The 16,325-nt window shown below is 46.9% G+C and overlaps 1 long non-coding RNA gene across 2 annotated transcripts; it reads right to left on the bottom strand.

The window, feature by feature from the left end:
- Positions 1 to 10,048: 10,048 nt before the first annotated feature.
- LOC126061826 (uncharacterized) lies at positions 10,049 to 16,100 on the bottom strand. Of its 2 annotated transcripts, XR_007513890.1 has the most exons (6): positions 15,861 to 16,084; positions 15,076 to 15,119; positions 14,827 to 14,864; positions 13,817 to 14,003; positions 10,903 to 11,400; positions 10,049 to 10,241 (listed from the first exon to the last, which is right to left on the bottom strand). It is a non-coding gene; the product is annotated as an uncharacterized LOC126061826 (long non-coding RNA). The 2 variants fall into 2 exon arrangements; XR_007513889.1 differs by lacking the exon at positions 10,049 to 10,241 and having other exon boundaries at positions 10,808 to 11,400; positions 15,861 to 16,100.
- Positions 16,101 to 16,325: the final 225 nt, after the last annotated feature.

The raw sequence follows: 16,325 nt of genomic DNA, 5'->3' as shown, positions 1-16,325 counted from the left end.
CTCCAGGGTTTGTTATACTTTCTGATATATAAGACCTAAGCAAATACATTCCCTTTTAAGAACTGCACACTTAGTCCAAATCCAGAGATTGCTGCTTAAGAGGCAGTTCCTAAAATGAGAAATAAACTCAGTTGAAATGTGAACCCTCTCAAGATTGTTCTTTATAAAGCCCCTGATTCCAAATTCAACCTCCCAGCATTCCTACTACACAAGGCACACAGCTGTGCTGCCCTTAGAAAGCAAGGAATCCCTCACCAAGGGTCAGTTTTGCCTCAGGCAGCCCTGCTGTTCATTCAAACCTCCCAGGCTGCCTTGCAATAAGAAATGCTTGGTTTTCACCTCACCTGCCTTCGCACTTCCTACTACATTGTATTTGCATTTTTACATGCACTACATCATACTCTCACTGCCCCCTGGCTCTACAAACCTTCTAAGAATGCGTGTAAGAGATCGCCTAAGGAAAAGGTCATCTATATATGTAATTCAGTTTCCTTTTTTCTCCTGTGTTGTGATTAGGAATACCTGTCAGCCAGGGTTATTTCCTTACTGCCTGCACAGCGGGCACTGTGAGAACAAAATTTGGTTGCCAAGACAAAGGTGCCGGGGGAGGAGCCGTCACTGAAGAAGCTATCTGGAACTGTTTGACTTTTGAAATAATTTTAATGTTTAATTATTGAATTACATTCGTTGTCAGAAATACAAACTTAAACAAGAATGTAAAATATAATAATCTGAGAAGCAACAGGAACCTACTTTTGCTCATGGAATTAGAGGCTGCTGGCATTCCTTTGATGCAGTGGGGCTTATCCGGAAAGAAGATCATGAGTAAGGCTGGTCATGCTGGAGCTCCCAGAGTTTTCAGTAGTGGACAGGAATTTAGGGACACCAGGACTGCTTCCTAAACAATGATGCATGCTGTTGTAGGTTAAAACATCACAAAGTTCAGTAAAAGCAAAAAGAAAGTTTTATTCGGCATACATTGAAATCAGCAAAAGTTGAGAAGCGGCCAAGCACGCTGCCAGAGCCATGTCTGCCCGAGTACAAGGAAATATTACAGAATAAAGCAAGAATGGGTAAATGGTCAAGCACGCTGCCACAGCCATGCCTCAATCCAAAGACTATTACAAAGTCAGCTGTATATATTAACACTACAAAATGGGCAAAACCACTGAAAGCTTCACCTGTTCACAGATTGGCTAGAAACTGTGATCCTACATCGTGAATTGTCCCTCTCAACAATCATCGCTACAGGTTTCAGTAACGAGGTAGGCGGGTCTTCATTGGTCCAACAAATTTCTATTCATTAAACGTTAACAGAAAAAGATAAGAGTGGAAAGTCTTTTCTGTTCCCACTTATGTGAAAGGTTCCCTAAAAGAGATTTTCCAAGACTATTTTTTTATCTTAGCTATTGTCTTTATGTGCCTTCTCTGAGGAAGGAACTCAGGACCTTCAGATTATGCCTCAAGGCCCCGTTGTAAGTCCCTGGGAGCCCTTGTGAGCCCAGCAACAGCTGGGTCACATTTTCTATGCTCAAAGACAGGGAATAACGACTCCAATAGTATTTCCTACATCAATACACACAGAGTGCGCACACACACTCAAAACACGGTGGAAATTCTGAAACAATCCTCATTACAAACACTGAGTTTCATCGTCACCATATGTATACCCCAGCCTTCATTAAACAAAGTTTGCCGAATTTTGTTCATGAAGTACTGGTGCCCTTGTAATAATTCAAGAACCTACCACCTTGAGCTAAGGATTGGGCTGAGTTTAGGGGCACAAAACTAGATATGTTGGTAAGAAAATTGAAGTCTAGAGAAGAGCCTTTGTGCTGTGGATATGAGAAAGAACCTACACATGGCCCCAAGAGAGTTACATGATTTGTGTTGCCAATTGTAATTTGAAGGAAACATGCAGCTTTTTGCCTGTCAGGTCCCCTTCATGGTATGTCTCCTCGTCCCAACCTGCCCTCCGCCCCTCCCCCACTGTAGAATGTCTTGAGTCCTACATTCTACTCCTGTTTAGATTCAAACTTCTCCCTCCTTTCCTTGGATCTCTGAGCATCTGTTGGAGCCAGGTCACGCTCTGAGTCCAGGACGGGACTGAGGGCTGAAGGCTGCCACACAGTTGTGGTCAGTGTCCAGGCCTGTGGAGAGGACTTCAGCAGGAGGTAAGATGGTGCGGAGGGGGTGTGTTATCAGGTCCCTGCCACCCCTTCAACCTTTGGAAATTCAAATTTGACGCTTCCCTTGGGGACAAGCTCTCTGAACAGGAGTAAGGACTGGACCCCTGACACTGCCAAGGACATCCCACCTGGGGAGGATCAAGAGGCAGATTGGAAAAATGAGACAGGAGGATGGGGAAAAAAGGAAAGGGGTTTTCTAATGTGTATCACGAAAAGAAACGCTAGGTAGGAAACGGGGAAACCACTCTTTTGAAGACTCACTCCTTCAAGAAACTCTGGAGGATGTCTTTCACTTAGAAGGCCCCTTCCCTGCTATTGAGGCCTGCTGGGGGCATTTCAGACAGAGTGGATATCAACCCCGTTCCGTGTGTTGAAAACACCATATGAGGATGGCAGGGTGTCTGCCAGGGATTCCTGAAACAGGCTCTGAGAGTCAGCGACAGCTTGGCCCTCTTACTTCTTGGTACACAGAGGCCCAGGAGCCTGGTTGAACTGCTCCCAAGTTCTCTACTGGGAAACTTCTCAACTGGAGAAAATTTACTCCAGAGGCTTTTGCAATATTCACCATTTCCCCATTCCATACTGCCACTCATCACTTGAGATTCATGGCACTGATTCCCAGTGACCAGGCAGGGAATTCACATGACCCAACATCTGATTGCCTTTCATCCTCCTCCATTCGCCTTTTTCCTTTGTCTCAACAACAACTCCAGTGCTGGAACCGAATATGACCACGAATCCTGGTGCCTCCATGTCTCCTTCCACTGCACTGCCCTTCCCCCAACCCAGTCTCGGACCCCCACACCGAACACCCTGGGAACCACACCCACTACCCTGCACGACTTCATCATGCCCTCCTGCAACCCCTCTGGGGCTCTCTGCTTTCCCTGGGACACTGCTGGTGCCAGGTGTTGGGGACTCTGGCCCCAGTGGGGCCCAGCCTGGCAAGGTCATTCTCCAACTCAGGATAGAAGGGAGATCAGAAAAGCTCCCTGGAACTCAGACCTTTGTCATGGCTCAGACCCCACTCAATTGGAGTACCCCGGGGGCTCCCGGTGGGGCAGTTGAGCATGCTCCACCTCCAACTGGGGAAGCATCTGCTGTGGAGCAGATGATTCCTGTCACTTCTGTTGTGGGTACTCTGGCTTACAGGGGAGGTTGGTCCTCAGCTCCTTCTCTTCAAGCTCCACCACCAGCTGCCCAGCTGGCCTCCTTTTTCCCCCAAGTGAAGGCTTGGTCAGATCAACATGGTTCTTCTGGGGAGGAGAGCCTGGCCACCACCCAATCCAGGCCTTCGCTGCATGACTCCTCCTGTAACCCTAAGAGTGTTTACAAGAACTACCGATGTTGGCAATGCTTCAAGTCCCTGGCCCGGAGGCACCATCCCCAAAGTCCTGATACAGAAGCTCTTTCCTGCTTTCTCATGTGAGTGCCCTAGTCAGGGGGGGACCCCTGAGATTATCCTGCAGCTTTCAAATAAAGGGAAGCCATGGTGGCGTAGTGGTTAAGTGCTACAACTGCTAACCCAAGGGCTGGCAGTTCGAATCCACCAGGCGCTCCTTGGAAACGCTATGAGGCAGTTCTACCCTGCCCTACAGGGTCACTATGAGTCGGAATCGACTTGTCGGCAACGGGTTTGCTTTGGTTTGATTCAAATAAAGAGAGCTGGGAGAGACACGATGGGAGTTAGGCTCTTTAGGAACATTTGAAAGAAAATCACGAGGGTGATGGGATACGTTATAAGACACATTCCCAATAATATTAACCAATCTTCCCCATGTACAACAATTTCACGTGCCTTATCCCAATTGATGCTGGCCACCCTGTACGTGAAGCCAATCTGTATGCTGGAATCGTTACCCTAATAATTATTTATAGGAGACTAAACACTTTGATAAAGTACAGAGCCATGATGTGAATTTTGGTCTCAGACTACCAATACCACATTCCTCTGCTGGTCTTTACTTTCCAGCATAGGAGTTGACCATATGTGGGCCAGTGCCATTTCAAATCCAGATGAGGAGGGAGACGGGCAGGGCCTACAACAATCATTTGACATATACTCCCACCCTCATTCCTCTGGAGAATTCCAGTTAGAACAGGGAGGTGGTAGAGTATACATAGAGTGCTGACGGGCTTGGGCTCTGCCCTAGCTGGACTTGTAATACTGACCAGGTCATTATACATCTCCACCCTCCAGTATCTCATCAAATAAGGAAACAATTACAATTAATTCAGAGGACAGCTAAGAAGATGACATGAGCTAATATAAGGAGTGCTCAGAGAGTGCCTGACACTTGCGCTGCCTCATTACATGATGTCCATTCTTGTCATTGGCATGAAGGAAAGGCAACGTAGTCCAAGAAAAGTACCCACGAAAGCAAAAATGTCCTAGTTTCAGTGTGTATGATTGGAAATTAGCCATGAAGTCCACGGTCATGGGCTTCTGTGAATGGAAGGCAGACTGATTAGTCATGTGGGAAGATTTGTCTTTTCACAGCAGACCCTACATCTATCAACCCTGGGCTCCCCACAGTTATTTTGGGTCAACCAATAACAAACTCTTATCACAATCCAAAGGATGATTTTCCACACACAACTTGCCCCCAAATGGCTGAAAGATCGATGGCATCTACCCCCCGCCCCCAACCTCACGGGAATAAAGACAAAGTCCAACAAAGCCAACTTTCAAGCAGTCTTAGGGATTCCCTGCATTCCAAAACAGCTGTGTTCCGTTTGATCATAGTCTCAAATGCAGCTGGGCAGTATGACTTATGATTTTCGAAACTCCAGATAGCAGAAGTCTCTCTCAGTCACCACGGGCTGCCCTCACCTTTGTTTCTGGGCAGAACTCCTGCTCTTCACACCCTGAGGTTCTAGGGCTGTGTTCACCAAAGAGCAGAACCTCTACTCAAAAGTCATCTGGGAGCTGGCGAAAATGTTCATTCATGGGACCCTTGGACTTGATCTTAGAGTAGATTTTAAGGTGCTCTGCCAGGTCGTTCTGCCCACAGTCCTACGGACTCATAGCACATTCTTTTCTTTGGGCTGTTCCTCCTGGGAGTGTATCTTAGTGTAGTTGCCCTGCCACTGGTATCCTGGAGGCAAAAAAACACTTGAAATCTCAAACACTGGAAGAGGGATTTGACACAGAGAAATAGCAAGACAGATGTGATGATGGGCAGGGGATATGTGTAGGGGTGGGGTCAAGATGGGGATAGAATACGTACTTGTAGGAAGTTACAAACAAGCATGTGGTTTTAGCCCAGTCCTTCGATCCCTGGCCCGACTGAAGCCCACCATGACCCTGGAGGAGGGACTGTGGCGGTCTGTGCAGGAATGGGAGCACAAAAGCAACTTTGACCGGATGATCTTCTACGAGATGGCAGGAAAGTGAGTTCATGGCATCCCAGCTCTATGGGGACCGAGTGATGGGGTCTGAATGAGGAGGGTGGGTTGAGAGTGGCTGCTGCCTGGCTGTGTTGGTACAAGTCGGAGGGGATGTTGTGAGGAGGAGGTGTGCGCTTGGACAGGGCTCCTAGTTCCCCGATGATCCCTCTGTACCCTCAGTGTCTACCATCACATTCACTGCTTGGAATTCTGTCCTACCTCCTTCAAGAAATGCACCCCTTCTACATATTATTTGTGGATGCCTCGATATTGAGAGCGTTAAGATGGAATGGGGATAAACACTGTGGCTACCAATGGGGATAAATTCCAAGCCGTAGACACTCTGCAGTGAGGGGATACGATGTACCACACAGGTTCCTCCTTGCCTCAGTGTCCGTATACCTGACAGGAAATTTGGGACCAACCTTCCACATGACAACTGGCACAAAACTGTTCTGTAGCCATCCAAGAATGGCCCAGGCTGGAAAGCTTTGTTCAGGGGATGGCAATATCTCAAGTCAACCTGTGGACGTGTCTATCACCCTTATTGCCTTTCCCTCCTTGGTTTTAAAAAAATCATCATAGGAGTCTGAAGCTTTCCTGAAACCTTAGATTCCACCTTCTTCCCAATATATCTGGGATCACTTGTCTCCTTGGTTTATAGCTCATGGGCTCAAAGCCTGACACCAGGACGGGGAATCTAGGATCTAGTCCATGGTGTTATCTGCAATCAACTTCATCCCATACCAGGCTCAAGCTGTCAGCTCTAATGTGTGTATGTTAGGAAAGGGCAGGAGAGTCTTGCAGCAGGATGTACCTAAGTGGGGTCCTGCCGTGTGTCACATAGTTCTGATTGAAATCAACCAGCCACTGTCGGAGTTGCGGTGTGCCATCAGGTGCTAAGGGTGTGGAAAGGAAGTGAGCACCATGGCTCTGTCAGGAGGAGCTTCCAAGAAGGCATGGCTCACTTCTTTCACACCCTTCCTAAGTTATGATGAGTTATGCTACAGGTGAAGGGATGATGTGAACACGTAAGGAGCCCCCAAACTGTGTGTGTGTGCCACAGAGAGAAACTCCCTCCTGGGAAATGGACTTACTCAGCACCTTGCCGGGGCACGGAAGGCACTCTCTGCTGCCCTACAATCGACTGTTGCCCGGTGCTGGGGCTCCTGGTGTGCCTTGCCTTCTTCTCAGCAGGGCCCGTGCCTCCTCCACCCTTGTCAGGTTCATGGAGTTTGAAGCAGAGGAGGAGTTACAGACTCAGAAGTTGCAGCAGAGGAATGTGTCCGTGTGCCTGCCTCCTCCAGTTTCAAGGCATCTTGATCCTCAGAAGCCTTCATCCACTGTGGCTGGCCAGCACCCAGGTATGGCTAACCAATTTCAACAGGAGCTAAGGTCCAGGGATCAAAGGAGGCATGTAGAGACTAGCCATGTTTGGAGAAGGCATTGTCTTCACATGGGGTACTTCCCTTTCAAGGGGGGGCAACGGCTGTTTCTATCAGTAGAGCCTGACGGAAGCCTGGGCTCTCAGCTACACTTCGTTACACACTAGTAATGAGGCGGTCAAGTTTTATAACTATTGTCTCACACAGATTATCAAAGATCACACAGATTATCAAAGATGAGATCCAATATCTAATCAGCCTAAAACGTGGGTCTCAATGAAAGGACTTCTTGAAAAAGCAATAGTTCCAAGTTTCCTCACAGGATGATTCTCTTGGACATTCTACCTGTTACATCTCCTCTCACGGTTCTTGTGGCTTCGGGTGTGCCCATCTCACCAGGAACCATTTTAGGCTCTCCAAAAAATCTGCCCTTCCAACGTATGTTTGAGTGGTGTCTTAGTTATCTAGTGTTGGTAGAACAGATATACCACAAGTGAATGGCTTGTGGTATTTCATTCTCTCACAGTCTAAGTGGCTAAATTCATTCTCTCACAGTCTAAGAGGCTAAAACTCCAAAATCTGGGTACGAAACTCCCAGGGAAGGCTTTTTCTCTTTTGGTTCCAGTGGAAGGCATTGTCATCAATCTTCCCCTGATCTAGGAGCTTCTTAGCACAGGAACCTGGAGTCCAAAGGACGGGCTCTACTCTGGGAATTTCTTTCTGGGCCACATAAAGTTTCTCTCCTCTCTACTGGCTTCTTTCTTTTATATTACAAAAGAGATTGAATCAAGATATAGCCTAATCCTGCAGATTGAGTCTTGCCTCATTTACACAACTGCATCTAAACCTGCCTCATTAACATTGTAGAGGCTAAGATTTACAACACATAGGAAAATCACATCTGATCAAAACAGGGTGGATAACCACACAATACTGGGAATCACGGCCTAGCCAAGTTGACACACATTTTGTGGGGACACAACTCAATCCGTAACAGGTCAAATGGCCTGGAATGTTCTGCCAAATTTACCTCCTTCTTTCTAACCTCTCCTTTAGTGTTCGTCCCAAGGAAGGGAGATCCCAAGGTGCAGCCCCTCAACCAGCAGCAACATAGACCCCAGTGCCCTTGGGAGGCCAAGCAACCCAATGAGATCCCTCCTAAAGCTGTGAAAGAGTATGTCGAAATCACGGAAGGTCTGCTTGGACCTGCCCATTCGGCCACTGTGGAGCCAGATGCAAAACATGAAGAAGAGGAATATGAGCAACAACAGGAAGACACTGGGATGTACCCAGACCCAGGACTCCTGAGCTACATTGACAAGCTGTGTTCACCGGAAGAATTTATTACCAAGGTGAGCTGGGACTCGAGGTTTGGTATCCGTGGGTTCTGTAAGTTTGGCATTGCATCCACCAAACATCTGGAGTTTGGCCCCGGACATTGTAATTAAGCTTCATTCCTTACCCTGTGATCTTTTTTACCCTGTGCCTTTTTTCTCGTGTGTGTGTATGTGTCTGTGCGTGTGCCTGTGTTTGCCTATGTGTAGGTTGAGGTGGTGATGTTTTAATACACCATCGGATGCACATTCAAGGAGAGGATGATTGTCTTTGAGATCCTCTGAATCACTGGTTACTCCTTGTCAAGGATGTTCACATGCCTCCTCCTTCTGTTATCAGGCAGAAGCAGTTATTCACCCTCAATTCCTGGAAATGTTATTATCACCAGAATCACAGATAGATCTCATGTCCTTAACACAGAAGCTGGAGGAAGAAGAAGGGCTCACTCTCACCCAGGTAAACCAGAGGAGGAAGGGAAAATAATACCATGAAACCCACAAGATTTCACCTAACCTAACAGTGCCTCGGCTGCACAGCTTCTGGGGAAGGTCAGCTCCACGTGTGGAAGCAGGTGCAGAACCAGGAGGTAGGAGACAATGGAGTGGCTGAGAGGAGGAGCGGTAAGGAATTGTGGCTGGGAAAACCACACAGGAGGATGGACAAGTAGAGCTGCAGTACTGTTATTGAACCACACTCATTTCACTGACTTCCCTGATTCCTGTCCCAATATCATGCTCTCCACCACCAGCTCATCCATGTGTTCTCACAACCTGTACAGAATCAGTAATTACACATTTTCCTTCCTTTCAGCTGGTAGAGAAGCGACTACTGGAATTGAAAGGAGGAGTGGGTGTGGAGGCACCCCCAATTTATGGTATGCCACCCATGGAGTCACTCTGTACAGAGTATGACACCAGTCAAGACTCAGGGAGCACAGATAACCATGGTCTTCAGCTAGGGATCAGCAAGAAAACGGGCACAAGAAGGCTGAATGCAGATGACCTGCCGAAAGACTGTAGAAGAGACAGTAACCTGTCTAAGCCAAAAGAACTTGCTCACTTTATGTGGAGTCCAAAGTCAAAGAAACCTAAGTCTGAACAATTAACTTCTCCTCATCAGCATTCCAGTAACACCTCCCCGAAATTGGGAACTAGAGAATCCTTAATGTTCTTAGAAACCTCTCCTATTAGTGAATCACCTGGGAAAGGAGAAGGGTCCAGGGAAGAAACAGAGAAGGAAGAGGAGGATCTCCCCAGCCTTGACTTTCTCTTGGCACCTCAACAAAGCTTACTGCCCTGGGGTCTTTCCAAGAGTCCTCTGCCTGCCTCCGGCATTCTGCACCATGGAGTTCGGGGCACCTGGCAAGCGTCCCAGCCCCTAGCTCCTGAGACAGTGAGTCTTAGCCAACCTGGACATACAGCTACCAAGTCTAAGATCCCAGCTCAAGTTAGAGCCCCATCACTTGCTGCCAAGAGGCCCTACTCAGGGGCTGACCTTGGGGTCTCTGGGAGGCAACCCTTGGTCAGCAGTGAGGTCCAACCCTCAATGCCTCTGAAAAGAAAGTGTGACACCTCAACTTGCGAGAAAAGTAAGGTGGCATTTCAGCCAATAGCAAGCTCTCCTCTTCCATGTGTCAAACCCTCAAATTGGAGACCCCTCCACAGATTTGGATTATCAACCCCCTTCTCCTCATCACGCTAAAGACCCTCCCCTATCCCAGTGCTATTTCTTGGCCGTAGTACAGATACGAGGAGGACAGAGAGGGAGGCCAAACACTGGGCAGGGTGCACATGTACTTCCAGGGTGGGAAATGAAGAACGGTAGCTTTACTTTACTTTACAGAATAGTCCTCTGTTAATTGGGATTAAAGATAGTTTTGTTGGAAGGGATTCTCATTGCTTCTCTCTTCTTGTTCTCCTCTGCTGCTGGATGGATTGTGGTGCTGTGAAAAGTAAAAGATACAGGTGTCCCCTGTTTTCCTGATCCACACATGACTGACCAATTCTTTCTTCCAGCCTTAACTGATGTCCTCAGAATGCTCTTGGGGACAGTCTGGCTTTGGCCTCTCACAGCTCACTGATAAATCGCCAGTGATCAATTTCAACATCCATTTCTCAGAAGCCCTGGCTCGGCTTGGGGAGCTTTCTGTGGGTATCCTATCAATCTCCCTCTCTCTTAATAATCTACTAATGGAATTTGGATTTCAACCTTTCTGCCTTATTGGTCATTAACTATTGTTTCTACAGTTGAGATTGGAGACTGCGCTTTTGTTTAAGGTGCTGTTTTTCTGTTTCCTAGAAAGATGCCAGACAACAGATCTTCAATGATCCTCAGCACACCCAGGGCTTTTCGTGTGTAGTTGATTTGGCCTGACAGGATTAAGACGTGGCTTCTCGGGGACATAGCTGTTTCTCTGCATTCACTCTAGAAAAAGGCATCATTAATTCTCAGGAGCACTATTAAATAAGCCATAGTAGTCTGCTATTTCTGAATTCTGATGATAGGAGGAGATGCAATGTGCAGAAAACATATTTATGAGAAGTCCTTTTAATCGTGTGTATATGAGCTATGAAAGTAGTCAGGGAGAATTGTAGTCCCTTTACCTTATTTCTGTGCAGGAAAGAATCTGATCCAGCAGGAGTGGGGTGGTCCATCCTCCTGTGGTGAAGGCAACTGACCTCCAGTGCCTTCGGGCTCTTCCAAGGAGCATCCTAGAAGCACTCTTTTCTCTCCTTCCCAAACAATGACTGAAATTCTAGGATTAAATCGATCTAGATGTAGTCTTGTATTCAAAACAGGTCCTTAAAAACAAGAGGAAACCTACCTTACATGACAACAATAAAGCCCTGGAGAAGCAGAGATGTGATGAGGTTTATAGCAGGCCTGGGATGCCTGGGGTGTGCAGGGCTAGATGTGAGCACAGTAGGATGGGCTGAGAAGGGCTGAGGCATCAGTCATCCTGCTGCTCGGGCACTTGCACAGACCCCATGTTCCGAGCAGTGGGTCTTCCTGTAACATGGCATTTGCTGCCTGTGAGCTGCTTCAGGTGCTGGGAAGTTTCCAGTTGGGATCTGGATGGAGACCTTGGCAAGTAAGAGAGACTGTTGGGGAAAACGATCAAGATGAAGAGATGAGAATCAGGGGACTGGACATCTCTGCTCTTTCCTCAAAATTGTCAAGTTCTTCCCCTCCCATCTCTGCGTAACTCCTCAAATTCAGGTGTCCGTGGCCTGACATCTCCAGCCCTTTCCTCTCAGTAGCTCTGATTCCCAACTCGGAAACTTGTGGGAACTCACCAATATTCCCTCCCAGCCCAGTGCTTTCTTCTACAAGTTCTCAGGTTTGATTTTATTCCAAGTGTCTCTGAGTTTTCAGGAATGATGTGTCCCAGAAGGTTTCTGGCTATCATGGATTGAATTGTGTCCCCCCAAAAACGTGAGTATCAATTTGGCTGGGCCATGATGCCCAGTATTGTGTGGTTGTCCTCCATTTTGTGATTGTAATTTCATGTTAAAGAGGATTAGGGTGGGATTGTAAGGTCACATTACTTACACTTACTAAGGTCACATCCCTGATCCAATGTAAAGGGAATTTCCCTGGGGTGTGACCTGCACCACCTTTTATCTCACAGAGATAAAATGAAAGGGAAGCAAGCAGAGACCTAAAGACCTCATACCACCAAGCAAGCAGTGCTGGGAGCAGAGTGCATCCCTCAGACCCAGAGTCCTTGTGTGGAGAAGCTCCTAGTCCGGGGAAAATTGATGAGAAGGACTTCCCCTGGAGCTGATGCCCTGAATTTGGACTTTAACCTACTTTACTGTGAAGAAATAAACTTTTGTTTCTTAAAGCCATCCACTTGTGGTATTTCTGTTAAAGCAGCACTACATGACTAGGACACTGGCCAACACCATCCGGGCACATCATACAGTGTCCTCCGCAGCGTGAACCCCAATCCTGGTTTATCCCTGGTATTTAGGGGAGTGTACACAACAACTTTGAAAGACAAATGGTGAGTGAAGGACGGAGGCCTGGATCCTCCATTCACTAGTGTTTGACTTTAGAAAAGTCCCTTAACTCCTCCACATTTCAGGGTCTTCACTGGGAAAACAGCCACAACACTGTCCACCTCTGTTTGGGATATTAAAGCAGTCATGCTTGAAGGGAATTTGCTCCAGGACGTGCCATGCACTGGTCCCTTATTCGACAAAGGGAATCATCTCATCCACACGTTGCAAGCTCAGGTGTTACCTCTCTTGTTTACCTCACCTGCCTGTTATCTGCCATTGGTACCTGTGTTTGGTTGCTCATTTCCCAGAAATAGGAAAAGCCTGGTTATGATGGATTGAATTGTGTCCGCCACATACAGATATGCTCACACGGAGGGAGAGGCGCTCGCACGGAGCGGGAGGCGCTCACACGGAGGGAGAGAGGCGCCGCACGGAGGGAGAGAGGCGCCGCACGGAGGGAGACGCGCTCACACTGATAAAGATGCACTTACACAGATACAGGTACCTATTTATACATACATTTATATATATTTGTGTATATATTTATATATATTTGTGTATATATATTTATATATACACATTTAGATACTCATTCATTTATATACTCATATATATACATATTTGTATGCGTGTACATATATGTATTTGTGTGTGTGTGTATATATATATATATAGACATACACAATACACACACACACACACACACATATATATATATATAAAGCCCCTGGGTGACACAACTAACTGAAAGGTTGGCAGTTTAAATCCACCCAGAGTTGTGTTGGAAAAAAGGCCTGGCAATCCACCTCCAAAAGGTCACAGCTACTGAAAACCCTTTGGAGTGCAGTCCTACTCTGAAAAGTCATGGGGTCCTCATGAGTGGAAATCTACACAATGGCAACTGGATTGATAATCTACAGATGGCATATATGTTGGGAGAATTAGTCTTGCAACATATACATGGCATACATAATAAACTCTACATTACTGTTACGTACCCAAACCCACTGCATTCGAGTCGATTCCAACTCATAGTGACCCTACAGGACAGAGTAGAACTGCCCCATGCGGTTTCCAAGACTGAAAATCTTCACTGAAGCAGACTGTCACATCTGTCTCCCACAGACAGGCTGGTAGGTTTGAGCCACTGACCTTTCAGTTAGCAGCCAAGCACTTTAATCTCTAAGCCACCAGGGCTCCCTCCTGTCATGTACAGTGATTACATAAGCAAATTTTGAAACAAACTGCCTGGGTTTGCATCCTAGCTCAATTTTATCATCTGAGTGATCTGGGCAGGTTACTTTACCTCTCTGTGCCTCAGTTTCCTCATCTCTAAAATGGATCTTACCCATAAGCACACCAGACACTTAGAAAAAGGTCTCACACACAGAATGTACACAATAAATGTTAGCTTTCATTATTATAAAAGCAATATAAACAAATGGCTTAATTGAAGAAATTTCCATTGAGAAAGAGTTGAGTTCCAAAATTCATGCGCAAAGTCACTTACATCAACTCCTAAAGTTGTACGTTCAGATTCAGGCGATTACTGAGGCATGTTATGATCTCCAATAGAGTTCTGGGGACTATGCAGGCAGCCTCTGCATGCCGTCCTCCTATACCATCCATTCCATCTCCCTCGGAGCCTAGGCGTCATTTTATCAATTAAAATACTTCCATGAATTACCTGTTTAGCGCTTAAAGATACACCAAAAGCAACCACTAGCAGAAAAGTACAGTAAAATGTTCTTTTTTCAGAATAGCAAAACCTATTTCTAATACAATGGTGAGTTAAGGAGGACTGTGGGCCAAGGGGAGCCGTGGTGGCGCAGTGGTTAAGAGCTCAGCTGCTAACCAAAAGGTTGGCAGTTCAAATCCACTAACTACTCCTTGGAAACCCTATGGGGTAGTTCTACTCTGCCCTAAAGGGTCGCTGTGAGTTGGAATCAACTCGGCAGCAAGGAGTTTGGTTTGGTGGGTCAAGATGGAAGGGGTGGATGGAGGGGAAAAAAAAAAAAAAGAAAAGAAAAATGGACAAGAGGAGAAATGGGAGAATTTAGAGAACTGTGAAAATTTCATTCCTGGATATTCTTTCTTTCTCCTTGCTATAATCCTAAGGACTTTTCTCATATACAGCATATGTAAGTAAATAACTGCAATATTTAAAAACACTTAGATTTTTGTAAAATTCATTCCCTGAAAACTCTTGGTGGCCCCATTAATTTCTCTCTTAAAAACATCTCAGAATTAAAAAGAAGCATACATAAAAAAATAGACAAATAAAAGCACTGCTGGCATTTGAGGCTGATTTTTTTTTTCCCTGCTATCAACAAACTGCACACTTGGGAGTTGCTTTTCCAGCATCAATGTTCATAGTCCATCCACTTTCTCTTACCGCCACCCCCACCACCTTTAATTTAGAAAAGGCAGTAAGTGCTCCAAACATCAAGTTTTCTCTCCAAAAGGCCAGTTGGCACTTGAGAGCACTCCACATTCTCAATTGTCAGCACTTCCACTCACCCTTGCAGATAAGGAGCATGACTCCACTGACTTACTCACTGTAAAAAAAAAAATTCTGATTGTAAAAAGCTGTTTCTTAAAACCAGGCATAATTCTCTTACCTATCCACCCCACTCCGCACCCTTATTGCTCCCGCCGCCCCCCACACACACGTATCCTTAAATATTCCATATCAGGGGGGTGGCCCAAGCAGGGTGTCCAGCTCCGCTCTTCTTTTACGCCACCTGCAGGCCTCCGGAGACACCTTACCTTTGACTGGCAATTCCGTGAGCCCTGTCTATTCAAGCTGGCACCTATTCAAAAAGGCAGGTGAGTCTACAAGTCAGGTTTCTAAAACGAGTTTAATAGGAGTCAGGCGGTATGCCCGCTCACCCTCAAGTTTCTTAAACAAAGGTAATAACGCCTTAAGATATTTACAATGTCTTGACTAAGGGTTAACTAAATCCCTTAGTGAGGATGGTGCACTCGGGAAAATGCTCCACCTTAACGCCCCTCCTTTTCAAATACAGAGGGGGAATCTCCAAAATTACAAATTTGAGTTTCTACACGCTAAAAAGCCTGTCAAAATGATGAATTTGAAATAAATGCATATTCCGTATTATGTTACCTACCTGATTGCATAAAATCAAGGCTAGAATCATACAGACTGGCACACAGTGTAATATGAATGCATATACTGAAATATAGTCATATATATTTATTTCTTAAACCACACCCTCCCTGGGTGGCTTCTCAGGCTTGCTGGGCCAAATGGTCAGCGTCAGGACATCCAGGCGCCCACTGGGTGAGGCGCCGGCTGTGACAGACATCCAAACAGACACCCAGCGTCGTGGTCGCCCTGGGACAGGTGGGCGCTCCAGGTGCCCTCGGAGCCCCTCCCCAGGCCCGCCCAGCCCAGCCCTGTCCCCCCCGCTCCGCAGGCCGTGGCCCTGCCCCCCGCGACCCCAGCACCGCCCGCCGGACCCTGAAGTCGGCTGCGCGAGACCCGACCCCGGGGGTCGGGCCCCCGGGGTGGGCGCCGGCCCCAGACTCACCTAGGCCTGACAGCCGCTGGCGCAGGCACAGTCCCCGTCACAGGGCGCCAGCAAAGCCTGTTGCCCTGGTGAGGACAGACTGGCGCCTCGCCAGTCCCGGAGGTGGGTTCTGAGGCAGCCATTGGCAGTCACCGGCCACGTGACCTGTAGGGGCGTTACCCTCTGGGCCGCCCCGCCCCCGACTCCTGGGCGGGGCCTCCTCTCCTCTCCCTTTGGTCCTTTGGTCTGGACCATCCTCACCTGGTCACTTGGACGCCCCTCCCCTGGCCAATAACCCAGCTGGAAAACTGTTGAGCTGGAAGCCATCTCAATGGATTTTCTTTATTTAAAACACTGGCTACACGAGTATTCTTTTGATTATTTTTGCTCTTTTCATAATTGAAGACATGTTTTAAACTACCCATAACAGAAGAATTTACAATATAAAACCACACTAAATTCCCAGCACCTGAGGTAAATAAATAA

The sequence above is a fragment of the Elephas maximus genome, chromosome 18, assembly GCF_024166365.1.
Source record: "Elephas maximus indicus isolate mEleMax1 chromosome 18, mEleMax1 primary haplotype, whole genome shotgun sequence".
Lineage (NCBI taxonomy): Eukaryota > Metazoa > Chordata > Mammalia > Proboscidea > Elephantidae > Elephas > Elephas maximus.
Note: the sequence above shows the minus strand (reverse complement) of the source record. Positions and strands in the feature narration are given on the sequence as shown.